The sequence below is a fragment of the Octopus bimaculoides genome, chromosome 19 (assembly GCF_046866305.1).
Source record: "Octopus bimaculoides isolate indiv1 chromosome 19, ASM4686630v1, whole genome shotgun sequence".
NCBI lineage: Eukaryota > Metazoa > Mollusca > Cephalopoda > Octopoda > Octopodidae > Octopus > Octopus bimaculoides.
The window spans coordinates 46299379-46316018 of NC_142946.1; the positions used below are offsets into that span (position 1 = coordinate 46299379).

Below are 16640 nucleotides of genomic sequence, written 5' to 3' on the forward strand. Positions count from 1 at the left end.
TCATTATATATATATATATATGCTATGACCCAAAAACCTCAACCATAAACCTTGTTGCTCCTTATGTTTGATGTTAAGTTTACTGTGAAATAGTTCACATCGTTTTTGATTTGGTTTGTTTTGGTTTTTAGGACGTAGAAAGTTGCAATACCATTTAGTTGCCCAACTTCAACCATCTGAGTTCAAATTCCGCCTGGGTCTACTTTGCCTTTGATCCTTTCGGAGGGTCGACAAAGGTAATTGGGTCGCTGAAATTGACTCGTTCCCTCCGCCAAAATTTCAGCCTTGTGCCTATAGTAGACTATTATTATTATTATTATTATTAGTAGTAGTAGTAGTTGTAAGTATTATTATTATTGACCTAAGAACAGCCATTTACATCGTATGTATCTCGCATTTATGTTCAATCTCCGTCTATATTTTTTCAATCGTTGTTCTTTTACCCGTGTCACATTTGGTCGGATAGATCAAAGACGTTCCACCCATGACCATTTCTTCGCTCTGCATCCAAGACCACATCATCCGTCTCTAATTTGATACCCCCCCTCCCACTTACCCAAGTCTGTAGGGCGTGATTTCAGGGAGATTTTGGCTGCTGTTCTTAGTATGCTTAGTGACCACGTAGAGGCCGCCCTCTTTTCTTGAGTTTTGTTGTTTTGGTTCGTAGTATATAGGAAATGGATTGATTATATGACACGAAGCACCTATCTTTCATTTCCATCTTATGTACAATATTTATAGCGAATTTCTACACATATACGTATATAAACTTATACACACACACACACATATATATATACATGTATGTAGGTATTTAAACTTATATATACGCATATATATGCACAGACGTATACATACATACATATATATATATATATATATATATATATAAGCGTACATATACGTGTGTGTGTGTGAATTTTTTGTCTCTACCCCCTCCTCCACCGCCTGTATTGTTATATAATTTCCAGACCCAAGAGATAGCGAACTTTATTTTTTTTATCTGTTTGCTGTAGTCAAAATATATTTGTTTGTTTATAAACTATTCTGTGCTTCCTGTCCCAACACATTTCATATTCTGACAAACCCCCTTTTCTTTGAATTTGAAAAAAGCTAAAAATAAACAATTGGAGACTGTTGCCCATGTCACATCGATTTAGCTGTGGGCTTATATTCTTTTAGAATCAGGGTGTGTTCGATTTAATTTAAAATTTAGTTTTATGTCGTCGATTAGAATTGTCATTTATTATTGCCACAATACTAGTTTATTATTGTAGCAATCTCTCCGTGAGTCGGTCATACAAGTACCAGTAATTTACACTGTTGGTTTACTCCACTCTTCTCGCTACCCTCATTGGGCTTTCTACCAACGATAGAAATTATTATTATTATTATTATTATTGGAGCCATTGTAGAGAAGATTTCGCAGCATAAATTCAGTGACATTTCAGTGTTATGGAGTTAATTATCTGATTAACATTGCAGAGTGCCTCCGTTTCCTGTGGACGAAAGTAGGCGTTATATATAGCTAAATATAAATGATATGGAAATTAAAAGATAATGCAGCTTTCAAGTGCATTGCTGTAGTAAACGAAATGGAAGAATATTGATATGTGTAAACTTAAGCTTCCTAAAACGAGTTTTACTGTTAGAATCTTATTTAAAAATAAACTTGTTCGTCGGTTCAAACCTCCAATGTCATGTAGCATTTCGACAGAAGTGTTTTCGTTATATTACAAAACTTCTACCGTTTTAGATAAACGGACACTTTATGTGGTTTATCGGTATTAAAATGTGAGACTGTCACGGTTAGGATACCTTCGATCATAGATCTATCTGCTCGTTGAGGGCTAACTTGGAGCTAAGACAGCAAGTAAGATCTTCTGTTCGATGAGGGTTGACCTACCACCGAGCAAGTATTGATATAGTTGAATTTTGTCTTGTTCCTGTTGTGCTTGTAAATATCGGACCAAGTTTTAAGATTTATCCAGAGAAAAAGCAATTTTTGTTTAAAGTAGGAAGTTACACACCCTCGAATGGGTTGTGTGTATATATATATGTCTTTTAAAACTTAATAGTTTTGTTGAAATGATTTGTCGGAAACATTAAACTTACTCCATTTAGCAAGTGTTTTTTTTTTTTATTTAAGTTTTCGTTAGCAAAACTGAAGAGTAGGTGTTTGACCAGCTAGAAACAGCAGCTAAATCAGAGCGTACTTCCTGAAGAGAACCACATATTAGATGACGCAGTCTTGATCTTGGTGGAACGTCTACCATCAATATAGGTCTGCTCGATTAAGGTTGGCTTACCACTAACAATATCCGTCTTATTGCTTTATTGTTCTGTTTGTGAATTCACGTACGTACCGACCCTTAGCTATATATACGGGTCGTAACATGGTTGGAAGTATTACTGTTATATTGAAATTGTACGCAAAAAAAAAAAAAAATTCTATTGCCTTATAGTAAATATTTAATATTTCACCTAGAGTTTCACTTTACGGCATTCCGTAACTTGATTTTCGTGCCCTTGTCCTTAGACAGGGCTAACTTGGCTGGATAGAATAAATCTCTCTCTCCAATTGGTTTTATCATGTGTATATCTGATCAAGAATTATTGATCACCTGATCTGTGGAATGTTTAATTAGCTAGAAGAAAATACAGTCATCCATGTTTATATTTTAAAAACAAATTGACGAAACACGCTCATACAATGGATGATAATACAATTATTATCCATTTATCTCTTCTTATGACTGATTATAAATTTTAGGGAACAGTGACACTCGAACTCATGATTCCCTTTATTCAACTTGAAATTGTCACCCACTGAATATTATTGATTTCTTTACGTTGCTGCAAAAATATACATTTAAAAACAAAAGAAAGAACGACGTTATGACGTTCATGCCTTTTTTTAAAGAAGAAAAAAAAAACAAATTATGAGCAACATTAAAATGTTGCTTAACTGAGACACCAGGCCACTGGACCACACCATTGCCCTCCCTCATAGTAGCTTCGGTTTGCCATCTCATATTTCTAAGGCCCTCTGCATGTCCAGATCTAACCTCACAATATTATTATTATTTTTAAAAATTTTATTTATGAAGTGTTACTTAACAAAATATTGGGACTATTCTGTTAAAAAAAAAACAACAAAAATAAAAATCCTTTTCGTGACTGATTATAGTTTAGCTTATGTGTTGGTTAAATTGCTTCAGAATTGATTCCATAATTATTAAAATCCCAACTTCACATTTTAAATCTTAGGTATTCACTCTCATTTATGAACTTGCTGTTCATCCAAGATAACTTCAGGGTTGTGTGGTTAAGAAGTTTGTTTACTGATTTTACAATTGGCCCCATTATGTGACACCTTGAGCAAGTGTGTTCTACTATAGCCCTAGATCAGCTAAAGCCTTGCGAAAGGATTTGTTAGATGAAAACTGAAAGAAGTCCATCACACACACACACACACACACACACACACACACACACATAATGTAATTGTATGTGTAGTTTTCTGTCTCCTTTTCTTGAAATCTCATGGTAATTGTAAATGAGTATCACTGCCATACAGGTCTCGCATAGGAATATGGGGGAATCTTACCATACTAGGAAACATGAGGATTAGCAGCACGGAGGGCATCTCTTGAAAATCTGCCTCAACAAATTCCATCTGACTCATGCAAGTATGTAAAAGTAGATGTTAAAATGTTGATATATCTTTACATGTCATCATCATTTAGTGTCCGTTTTCCATGCAGGCATGAGTTGGACGGTTTGACAAGAGCTGGCTAGAGAGAAGACCACCAGACTTCACTGTCAGTTTTAGCATGATTTTTACGGCTGGGTACCCTTCCTGACACCAACCACCCTCAGAGTGGACTGAGTGCTTTTTATGTGGCACCATATATATATGGACAGTGTGTAACTGGTGGCTAAGAAGACTGGAAGGACTACAGCTTTAGTCAAAGTGTCCCTTAACCTGCAGCAGTTTGAAGTACTGGAGTCGATGTCATCGACTAACTCTCCTCCCTAAAATTTCAGCTTTGTCCCTTTGGTAGAAAGAATTGTTGTTATCAATTAATATTTTCCTCAACAAATGGCATTGCCAGTAGGATACCTGATTGGCGTTTACTGATCCTGATAAGATGTGGTTATGTTTTGTAGTTCCCACCTTCAAGAAAGAAATCGAAAGATAGCGATGACCTTGGTGGTCTGAAGAAGGTTTAATCTATTTTTATGGAAGGCTGACAATGAGGTCTGTAGTTCATTTGGGTTTCAGAGAAATACAATAGATTATATGGAATAATGTGTGACCTAAAATAAAAGTTGGTCATTGCTGAATGAAGCAGGTTTATGTGTCTGTGTCAAGAGTCATGTGAGAACATTGTAAAAATTTTGCTTGGCTTTTAGAACTGGGTTTGATATTGTAAAAACCATAGTTAAGATGGGTAAAGTAATGAACATGGATTAATACAACTGAGACTTGTTGAAGGTATGAATCAGGCAGTCCATAGATCAAGGATGTTTGACAAACAAGTACAGTTTGGAAATATGTCGCTCAATGCCTGTCTAAGCTTCCGTACAACAAAAAATTATTTAGTATTTCTCTGAAAGTAGAACTTAGAAATGCCAGTTGCTAAAAGGAAGAAATTTCCAAAATACAATTTTCTGGTTATTAATATGTGTTTATTAATAGGAAAATGTCATACATGTAGAATACTAAGCAAATTGAGCAACAACAACAAAACCCCCACTTTCAATCAGTTTGTAGCTTTACAAAGGAAAGTATAGGACAAATTGATAATGGGAATGTTTGCACTACCAGGTAAGGACCACTGCAAGGAAAATTGTATAGTATCAGCTAGGGTATTCAAGAGTATACCAGTAGTGAGTTTACTGTAATTCCAAGGAGGTTTTGGGTACTCATTAGTCAACCAAAACCCTCTCGAAAGTCATCTACTTTTCTAGTTTGACGGATCAACAACTGAAACTGGCGTGTAATATAAGATTATACTAATTGTAGCTGGCCATGGACTGTAATAAAAGTCATGGTGTTGTTGGAGCCATAGTAGTGGTTGTGGACTATAATAAAAGTTCTGGTACTGTTGGAACTCATTTAAAACTAATTAATTCTTAGAAAATTACTATTTGTAAATCTCACAGCGAGAGATATTCAGCAACAGTACTTTGGAGTAAAGACTGTTTGCCAACATAACATGGCAGTCCTGGTTTAGGACGAATGTTGCTGTAATTTAGCCCCAGGAGACATCGTCTCCAGCTGGCTATACGACATGATCTGTGTCCTTCTAATTTTTAATTTATAGATCAGTGACTAGTTGTCACTTTGAAAACTATATATTTCGAAGGGGAATTTGGCAGCACCACCTTTAGCCGAACAATGATTGTGTGCTGATGAAGGGAAATAACCCGGAAATCACGATACACAGATATTGTTTTGAGCTGAGTGGGGGTGCTAGATTCCCTTGTTCGAAAAAAAATATAAGGACACAGATCGTGTGGTATAGCTAGCTGGAGACGATGTCTCCTGGGGCTAAATTACAGCAACATTTGTCCTAAACCAGGACTGCCAAATTATGTTGGCAAACAATCTTTACTCCTAATTAATTCTTGCTATTGCTTTGCCTTGAAGATGCCAGTCTGTTAAATGATTGTATGTCCATTAAATGTGGTTCTTTCATATTTTGAATCCTTTAAACTACCAATTCATATTTCCACTAGTTGACGTTGAATCACAACAAATGGTTGGAAAAGCATATTAGAACTTGTTCCAATTGATACTAGCAAGCGGTTTCTCTCTATAGTAGTAATATGAAATTCTGGTGGAAAATTTATATTCAAACTCTTATTCAACCTCTAATATTGAACCCATCTCAGACACATTAGCTGTGATAGAATTTGTTTACCAACTTCAATCACTGGGGTGTGTGTCACCAGATTCAAATAGATAATGATTTTTAAAAAATAAATAATCATTATCTATTTGAAATTTGATATCTGTGGTTGTGTACCACTGAATTCAGATAGAAATAACAATACTATTAACAGCCCTATTGGTTTGTTGTGTTGGACATGGAAGTGTTTGGGTGCAACTAACTGCTGAGGATTTGTACTTAAAAGACCCATATTACACTGGATTGATCGACAGATAGAAGCATGATTATTAGATCAGAAAAAAAATAGTTTGAGAAAGATTCCATTTCAAATGAAAGTATTAAAACCAGATTGACTTTTATTCTAGAAAATATGTCCCCCAATAATGATAATAATAATAAAAGAAACTAGAGTCCTTTTTAACCCATTAGCATTTAAAGTAGCTGTATCAGGCCCAGATCTTCTACCTGTTTCATGTTCAAGGAGGCCAGATCTGATCTCTTACACCTACCTGTAATATCATTCTAAAAATAAGCTACCACATCATTGAAGTTTTGAAGCTAATGCATGATTAATTCAAAACAATGTGTAATCTGAATGCTAAAGAGTTAAGATTTGCTGGGTGCGGTCTACCACAGTGTCAAACAAGGTTATCTACTGTTTCATTCAGAGATTTTTGAGATTAAAAAACTTTAGATATTTCAGTGATCATTTTTTTTTTTTTTTTTTCAGAATTATAGTTTTAGCATCTAGCCATAACTACTCAATGGCTTGAGTGTGTTCTCTGGTCACTGGATCCACATAATGTCGTTGATGGTTCACTGTCAGATGGTGATGACCTATGGGATTTAAATTATTATAAGTGGGCCACTCATCTGAATGAATTAGTGAACCTTTTTCACATTCTCTTTCAATAATTGGGATCAAACTGTTCCTGTCGTGCTGTTCCATAGAAAAGAATCGACAGTCTGAGCCTTGTTTGAGACCAAAAATCCACAGCCGATCAATTCTACGTCCATGGTTCCTATTGTTTCATTGTTCTGCATCACTGTCTTTGAAGAGAGGAGCATTGTCACCATTCAACCTTCTTCCTCAAATGTGTTTTCGACAACCAGCAAATTATGTTTCGTCAATCTGAATGGGGTTATTCGTTCCAACTATCTTCCCTCGTCAGACAACTCCACACACCTCACGGCACATACTGTACCTGTCAGTTATTGTATTTTTAGATTTTCCTATGAGTCACTATTGTGGTCATGGGTATATATCCATGACAAAGAAAAATATTAGTTCTAAAATCTCACTCACGCTCAGCTTGCAGTTTAATTTGTTGTTAATGTCCGTATAATGGAAAAATTGGTTTCCTTTACAAGATAGATAACCCTGGCTATACAGTTTGACAATGTGATAGACTGCATACTATACTAGCACCATTTGCTGGATTTTTATGGTCAATACCTACCAAAATTTGCTGAGATAGTTGAATCATTTGTGAAATTGTGCAAGGAAAATGTTGACTGTGCGTGGACAAAGGATTAGTAATAGGCATTTAATGATTTAAATACAAAAAATAGTGCTCTTGCTGAGAATCCTGTTGTAAGGATATTTGATACCAATAGGCATGTTGACATTCAAAGCTATTGAGCAATCTATGTCTGAAGTTTTATTGCAAACCAACCACTTAGTCCTATATTTATCAGGAAGGTCAACTGCTGATGAATCTAATTATTCAAATATTGACAGAGGGCGGGTGGTTTAGAAACTGTAGATCACAAAAATGTTCCCATCCTAATTTACATTGTAGACATTTTCTTACATATAATCATAAACTTCTTGAATTCATATTTAATCCACACAAGGAAATTCCCAAGGTTATGTCTTGAGGGATACTGAGGTGGGCCATGTGAATGGCAGCATTTGATTTTGATATCATATATCATCATTTGACGTCATCGCATGGTTGAGACAGATTTTCTATAGCTGGATTCCCTTCCTGTTGCCAGTATTCCCCTGTTTCCAAGTAAGCTAATATTTTCCATGACCATACATGTTTTTTCTATGGAAGACTGGAAAGGAAACAAACATTATCATCACTTATATTACAGTGATGATTGTTTACCACCATCACATGGTGTTAGGACAAAGGTACATATATGCATACACACACACACACACATATGTGTGTGTGTGTGAGAGATGGGTTTCTTGTAGTTTTCATCTACAAGATTTACTCACTTGCCCAAGTTGCTGTGCAGTGGGATTGAACCCAAGACCACATGGTTGTGAAGCAAGCTTTTTAACCATACAGCCATGCTTGTGCCTATATGTTAAGAGAAATATTCCCTATGTTGACACACTTTTATGGCTACATTTTAGATTACAACTGCGACAAATTAATCTAGACAAGAGCATTCAGAGAGCGCAAAGCTCCGCCAAGGCAACACCAACATCCTCTCAACGATTAACCAGAGATGATTTTTAATATGAGAATATCTGAAATAAAGTTGACTGCTCTCACAAGCAAGAATACTAAAAATGAACCTGACCGCTCTTAAAAATTTAGTAAAAAAAAAACAGGAAAAATAATCCAGAATCATTGTCCAGTACTGGATTGATCCCAAAATCTAATCAGTTCGTGCTAGTCATGAGGCCAAACATCCCTGAAAGTTTCATCAGAATCCATCCAGCAGTTCTTGAGGTATCTTGTCCACGGACAAACAAACAAAACAATGCCTCTGCTTTCGCTTAGGTGGAGGTTATAATGTTGATAGTTTCATACACCGGAAAGAAGCTGTTTGTATTTTGATAGTAGCGATGGAAACACTGTGTGAAGGTATGAAACTGGATAAAATCATTTCCTGAATAATTAAAAGAGAGTAACTACTCCAATGCCATGTAACTTTGAAAAATGATATTCTTTGTGGTGATAATCTTGCTATTCTACGTGAAGTATTTGGGAAACACATGATTAAGTGTTCTTGATGATGTCTGTTGTTGCATATATATATATATATACACACGTGTGTGCATGTATGACATGCAGTCATTCAGTCATTTAAAGCTTGAAATACGGTAACCTACCTATCCTCCACTATATATATCATCATCATCGTTTAACGTCCGCTTTCCATGCTAGCATGGGTTGGACGATTTGATTGCACCAGACTCCATTAAAAAAGGCTCCATTAAAAAAGCACCCAGTATACTCTGCAAAGTGCTTGGTATGAGGAAGTGTATATCCAGCTGTAGAAGCCAGGCCACAGCAGACTATGGAACCTGGCGTGGAACCTGACCTTGCCAGTTCTTGCTAAGCTGTCCAGCCCATGCCAGCATGGAAAAACAAATGTTAAATGATGATAATGGTATATTAACAGGTATAATTTTATAGGTGGTGCAGTCAAAACCTCTATTACTATTGGTTCCATTGTAAACCATTGTAGAAACATGTTCCCTTATAAGCAAGATGGTCAAGAGAGCAACCTATTGTAAGCACTTGGTTTATAGTATCTGGTTTGGGCATTCAATTCGACACACATCAGTTTGTCTTGCTGGAAATAAGTTGTACTTATTTAACCACAGGTCGATGATAGTCAAGTAGTGTTATTATTAGAAGCATCCTATTCATGAAATGCTTTTGGGCCTACTCCTTTTAAACAAAAGTAGTATGTAATTAAGATTTAGCTGCTATTGTTAGCAGGCTCAGTGATTATATAGAGGGCTCCTCTTCAGTTCCTCCAGAAAGTGGTACATGTTATAATATCTTCTTACTGCCACAGACATCAGGCTTCATATTTTGATTCTATGGATTCTGTTGATCCATAAAAGCATTATCTGTGTTTGCTAACCGGTATTAGATATGGTAGACAGCCTAGAGAGGCCTAGATTAGAAATGCTATTTTAAAATATAACACACAAATACAATAATAGTTTTTTTTTTGTTTTCTATAGTTTGGAATGAAATTTGTTTTAATGAGAAAAAATGAGGAAATTGTGTTCATAATTTTCTGTGTCAGAATTACATAAATATTGAAATGATTTAAACTAAGAACTATAGTTTGAGTTGGAGACCCTAGTTTCTCAGAAATTACCATCGTACAGTAAAATCAGTCAAATTGTAAAAAAAGAAAAGATCAAATTTATCAGCTGATTCGTCCCGCCTTGTTTTGGATAATACTTAATAGAAACTGGATCCTTTATAGGTGCAGATGTGGCTGTATGGTAAGAAGTTTGTTTCTCAGCCACATGACTCTGGGTTCAGTCCCACTGCATGGCACCTTGGCCAGATGTCTTAAACTATAGCCCCAAGCCAACCAAAGCCTTGTGAGTAGATTTGGTAGATGATAACTGAAAGACACCTGTTTGCATATATATATATATATATATGTGTGTGTGTTTGTTTCCCATCACTGCTTGATAATCAGTGTTGGTTTGTTTATGTCCTGCAAAAGAGACTGAATAACTACCAGGTTTTGAAAAAGAACTGGAGTCAATTCATTCAGTTTGTCATGTTTTGAATGCCTAAGCAATATATAACAAATGCTGTACATTTGTTTAAATAGTTAAACACCACCAGTCACATGGCATGCACAGGTTTTATGTGAACTTGTCCATTTTTTTCTATAATTGCAATTAAAATAAACAGGTACACACACAGTTGATTCCATTGCTACAGGATTATGGTTGATGTCGTTGCCCCTTCTCATACGTTCTGCTACGGCAAGATAGAAATTTGCAGTTTAGGTCTATTTGATCCGTGTTCCTGCACCTGTGCTTTTGAAATAAGTAAATTACAAAACTTGACAATGGCATCACCAATAAAATTTTGGTCATTATCTTGTAGCTTATCCTTTAATTCACCCACGTGAGCTTTTGCTTTGAATGCCACAAGTCAGATTGAGACATCTCTGATCGACTTTAAGCTTATGTCACTTAAAGATTTTCCTTGCTTTGTCAATGAGGCTGTTTATATATTCTCATTTAATGTAACATTGAATGTCTCATTATTATAAATATATTGTTATAGCCATCTTTTAATAATGTTGCTATTTTCTGTTTTACAGTTGAATATATATACTTGGGGTACCTTGTTTTGAAATTAACCCAAGACTCTGAGATTAATTTACACAATTGCGGTATGTGAAAGCCTAAAAAAAGGTTTTGTGCTTCATAAACATTACAGGTAAATATTGGTTTATCTTGTTTATTACTGCTTCGTCAGTTGTTTTTTTTTTAAATATATTTGTAAATGTATGTTAAAATTCAGTTATATGTCCTTCTATAATATGAAGTTGTAACCTTGAGTATGAGCAGGAAACTTTATGGCTTTATTGCAGAGATTTATATTGCATTATAGATGCAAGCATGGCCATGTCTCTTTTCAGCTTGTTTAACTCTTTATCACCTGTCGTCTTGATAGAATTTCACACTGAAGTTAACCAGGTAGAGCTCTCTTCTGGCCAGTAGGCTTCTCTCGCAGGGTGAAAGACATTGTATGATGCTTGTGTGCAAACAGCTGTGCTGCTTAATAGTGAGACATAAGTGCTGAATGCAGATTTGCAAAGGCTCTAGCTAGCATGCTCCATTGGACATGCAGCATCAGTGTGCATGAAAGTCGAAGTAAGAACCATGCCATAGCTGACATTGGAGCATGGTACCGTCCTCAGACCCATCAAATCTTGTCAAACCATCCAAATTATGCCAGCATAGAAGATGAACATTAAAAGATGATGTGTAGATTTATATTCTTGTAACCCTTTAGCATTTAGATTAATGTGTCAAATACAATACTTATTTATTCACATTTTTTTTAATTAGTCCTGAATTGTCTTGTAGCATTGAGATTTTGATGATGTGGTTGTGTATTTTCAGGATGACATTGTAGGGTAGGTAAGAGAGAGAGATCTGTTCTGGCCAATTTCAACATAAAACAGCTAGAATATATGGGCCTGTTCGAATGCTAAATGGTTCAACTTTGATGTTGTGTTTTAGTGATTTCTGTCATCGTAGAAAATGTCATATATTTTTGTAAAGAGTTTCCCTTAGTTTTCCCCATTCTGTTTGTATGTTTTCTAGATAGGATCTTACTAACATTGAAAGACATCCAATCTAGTTTTATCAATAACAGTCAACTTACCTTATAAAACACAGATTCATTTGACATAGTTCTTCCTGTGGCACTGCATCTACTGATGGTCTTAAGACGCTAAGGAATGAACAAGTGTATATGTCATTGTCCCCAATACAGTCATAGTCGGTAGTTGCTGATGATACAGAGTTCAAGTAGACCCACAATTAAATGCTGCTGCTGTTATAATTGTTGTTACTACTACTCATTGTAAATTGCATCCAAAAGTTCTCCCAACTGATCTGGAAAAAACAAAAAGACTGACCAATACACAACCTTTGGTTGATGACACATGCTGTCTCTTCTTCCTTCCTTTCTGAAATAACTCGTATACCTACCTGTCATATCGGTCAAACCCCACCTGGCATAACTTCCTTTACTTCAGATCTCTCATACATTCTCACCATTCATTAAGCCTCACAGTAACCACTATAAACCATTATAATCTCTCTTCCCCTTAATACTGGCCCCTTAATAAGGCGGCGAGCTGGCTGAAACGTTAGCGAACTGGGCGAAATGCTTAGCGGTATTTTGTCTGCCGTCACGTTCTGAGCTCAAATTCCGCCGAGGTCAACTTTCCCTTTCATCCTTTCGCGGTCGATAAATTAAGTACCAGTTACGCACTGGGGTCGATGTAATCGACTTAATCCTTTTGTCTGTCTTTGTTTGTCCCCTCTATGTTTAGCCCCTTGTGGGCAATAAATAAATAATACTGGCTTTCTGAGTTCCTTTCTCACCATATTTTTCTTGCAAATACCTTTACCTTATGAAGACATTCAGAACATCAACTAACTGTGTTGAGCTTAGCAGTGTTGGAAGGTAGGACCTGCAGTGGCTGTGAACATCATCTCTTTCTTCTGACCTCACTAAGTTTGAAGGACCTGCAAGGATCATAAACATCACTGCTTGATTTCAGCCATCTGTGAAGGTCACAAACATCACCTCTTTCCTCCTGGCAACGATCATGCTCAAATGGTGCTTTTTACATGCCACCGGCATGGGACCGGTCAGGGCGGCTATAAAACCAAAAAGGTGTAAATGTGAGATTATCTGATCGTTCGATTTGAAATCTAAGCAGTTCTGTTTACATTTCAAAATCCTAAATGTACCTACATAATTGTTTATCAGCTATATTATTCTAGATTTGTTATCTCACTAGCCATGCCTCCCTTTCAATTTCAATTATCTATTTTCAATATATTCTATTAATAAATGGCTCTCAATGAAGGTAAATGTGATATCTATGTATATTTATATTATCTCAGTATATTGTTGAAAGTGACTGACGCAATATAAACTGTATGTAATAGTATATATTCGAATGAGAAATATTGTCAAGTAGTAGCAGTAGTAGTAGTGCTAACATTATCACTTTATTATTTGGTGAATGGACAACTTATCAAAGTCCTTTTCTTGAACTTGAATAATTATTTTTAGAGAGTCATGAAGGTTGTCAGGTCAAGTTGCAGGTTGTTGAGCAAATTGACATATCTTCAAACCACATTTATGCTGATTTTGCTGTGACCCTCAAGAAAGCACATTGTTCTTCTTGCTTTTAGTCTGGGCCAGCTGCCGAAAGGATTTACTTATAATTCCATTGTCAAGTGATTTGTGAAGCAGCCAGTTTTCTCAAACCCATCCTTCTTTTGCTGTTAACTTAGGGAAATGGATGGGAAACAGTGAAAAATGTTGAGAGTAGAAAAGAAAAATGCATGTTGGGATTTTATTTTAACTTGAGGTAGTATTAACTTATATAGGATGTAATCATCATCATCATCATCATCATACATTTGTTTTCCATGCTGTCATGGGTTGGACAGTTTGACAGGAGTTGGCAAGCTGAGGAACTGTCCAGACTCCAGCTGTCTGTTGTGACATGGTTTCTACATTTGGATGCCCTTCCAAATGCCAACCACTTTACAGAGTGTGCTGGGTGCTTTTTATGTGGCACTGGCACCACTTTAAAAGTTTTACGTATATGTTGTAGGATTAAAAGTTTTATATATATATATATATATATATATATATATATATATATATATATATATAATGTGATACTAAAAGTTGTATATATATATATCACTGCATCTATCTGACTATCGGATGTGGTTATACACCACTGGTCACAATGCGCTTCCCTGCAATGTTGCAGCTTTCAAGTGATTTCACCCTGTTGGCTAGGTGGGCAGGTCGACTTTACCCCTGAACAGAATGTCAATCTGTTGCAGGGCCACTCATTTACAGCTGAAGGAGCTGGAGTAATGTAAAGTGAAGTGTTTTGCTCAAGAACACAACTGAAACTGTGACCTTTCAATTGTAAGGGCAGCACCCAATGTTTTTTTTAGTGAAATTTGGTGGATGGAAAATGAATGGAAGCCCATTGTTTGTGTTTGTTTCTGTGTGTGTCAGCATCGACACTGGTTAGGCTTTGGTAATATTACTTATGTCAAGGCGGCAAGCTAGCAGAATCGTTAGCACGCCGGGCGAAATGCTTAGCGGTATTTCGTCTGTCTTTACGTTCTGAGTTGAAATTCCGCCAAGGTTGACTTTGCCTTTCATCTTTTTGGGATCGATAAATTAAGTACCAGTTGCGTACTGGAGTCGATCTAATTGACTGGCCCTCACCTCCCCAAAAATTTCGGGCCTCGTGCCTAGAGTAGAAAAGAATATTGTTTTTTGTCTCAAGATGGTGAGCTGGCAGAATCGTTGCTTTGCCAGACAAGATGCTTAGCATCATATCATCTGTCATTACGTTCCGAGTTCAAATGCTGCCGGGGTCGACTTTGCCTTTTATGCTTTCAGGGTTGATAAAATAAGTACCAGTTGAGCACTGGGATCGATGTAATTGACTTACCCCCTCCCCTGACGTTGCTGGCCTTGTGTCAAAATTTGAAACCAATGTTGTTTGTGTCTCACCTAAACCAGTCTGGCAATACAGTACGTGGCGTTGTAAAATATGGTATCTTGAAAACAAGAAAAGGTTACTGTCAAAAAGGACATCAGACAACAGAATTGTAGAATAGTACATTGTGAAGTCTTTGTTCAACACATCATGGAAAACTTATATTAGAATTGATATTATTTATAGTGAACCATACCAAAAATACCAGGAACTTCCAAAGTAATTTGAATTCTGAAATATAATTGACCGTCTATTGTTTTTTTTTTTCTATTTTTATTTTTTATTTTAACAAAGATAGTTTTAAGTATGATCCTTTGTTAGATAAAATATTGATCTTTTTCATTTCAATTTGGAAGTTGCAAAAGTTTAATTTTATTTATTGATTGTGACGTTCCCATTTTTGACTTGTTGAATAAATTTATATTCACAAAATCGTTTGATCTTTTTGTGCTTTTAACACTTAGTAACTTCTTACAGAAATTTATATATTTAATTAAACGATGGTTTTGGGTTTTTTTTCTTTTTTTCTTTGAATAATGTTCATGCTTTTCTTTTCCTCAAATGTCACTAAAATTGAATGGTGTTATTATTCATTTGTTTCTTTTACATGTACAAAGAATTTGATTGATTTAAAAACAAAACAACAAAAATAAAAACAGTTCTATAACAAAACAAAAGATGAGATCTATGAGTTAGCTTGTGCAATATTTCGTCTGTTTCATCATCATCATCATCATCATCATTTAACATCCGCTTTCCATGCTAGCATGAGTTGGACAATTTGACCGAGGACTGGTGAACCAGATGGCTGCCAACAGGCTCCAATCTGATCTGGCAGAGTTTCTACAGCTGGATGCCCTTCCTAATGCCAACCACTCCGAGAGTGTAGTGGGTGTTTTTACGTGCCACCGGCACAAGGGCCAATCGGGCGGTGTTGGTAAATTTCCATTTAGATCTTTTTAGAGCTGTTTATGTGCGTTCCTTCAGGTTCTAGCTTGGGCTGCTCTTGGGTAAAAATAGTTAACCCTTTAGCATTTAAACCAGTCACATCAGGCAAAAATATTCCACCTGTTTTATGTTCAAATTGGCTGGATCCAGCCTCTTACACCTATCCTACAACCTCATTCTAAAAATAATCTCAACATTGAAATCTTGTTGTTAAGAGATAATTCATGATTGATTCAAAACAATGTGAATAAATATGTATTACATTTAATAGAGTGATCTGAATGCTAAAGGGTGAAAGTAGTTTCGTTCCTTCCAGAATATGAAGAAATTATAAGAGAGTCTATAGATTTTCTTCTTATGGGTCAAGAGCAACACAAACATAAATAGGTGCAGGCATGGCTATGTGGTAAGAAGTTAACTTTCCAACCATGTGGTCATTGGGTTCAGTCCCACTCTGTGGCACCTTGGGCAAGTGTTTTCTATAGCACCAGGGCAACCAATTCCTTGTGAGTGGATTTGGTGGACAGAAACTGAGAGAAGTCTATCATATGCGCAGGAGTGGCTGTGTGGTAAGTAGCTTGCTTACCAACCGCATGGTTCCGGGTTCAGTCCCATTGCGTTGCACCTTGGGCAAGTGTCTTCTAATATAGCCTTGGGCCGACCAAATCCTTGTGAGTGGATTTGGAAGACGGAAACTGAAAGAAACCTGTCGTGTATATATATATATATATATATATATATATAAATATATATATATATATATAT

General features: G+C 36.1%; 1 protein-coding gene across 3 annotated transcripts in view; it reads left to right on the forward strand.

The window, feature by feature from the left end:
* The window catches only part of LOC106877733 (E3 ubiquitin-protein ligase RNF13), a 73332-nt gene that overhangs the window by 3814 nt on the left and 52878 nt on the right, over positions 1-16640 (forward strand). For 2 of the 3 annotated variants that reach the window (XM_089337544.1, XM_089337542.1), the window contains exon 2: positions 10962-11080. The gene's annotated coding sequence lies outside the window, so the exon portion shown is untranslated. Of the gene's footprint in view, positions 1-2149; positions 2300-10961; positions 11081-16640 lie in introns of all 3 variants that reach the window. The other variant, XM_089337543.1, reaches the window with a different exon arrangement.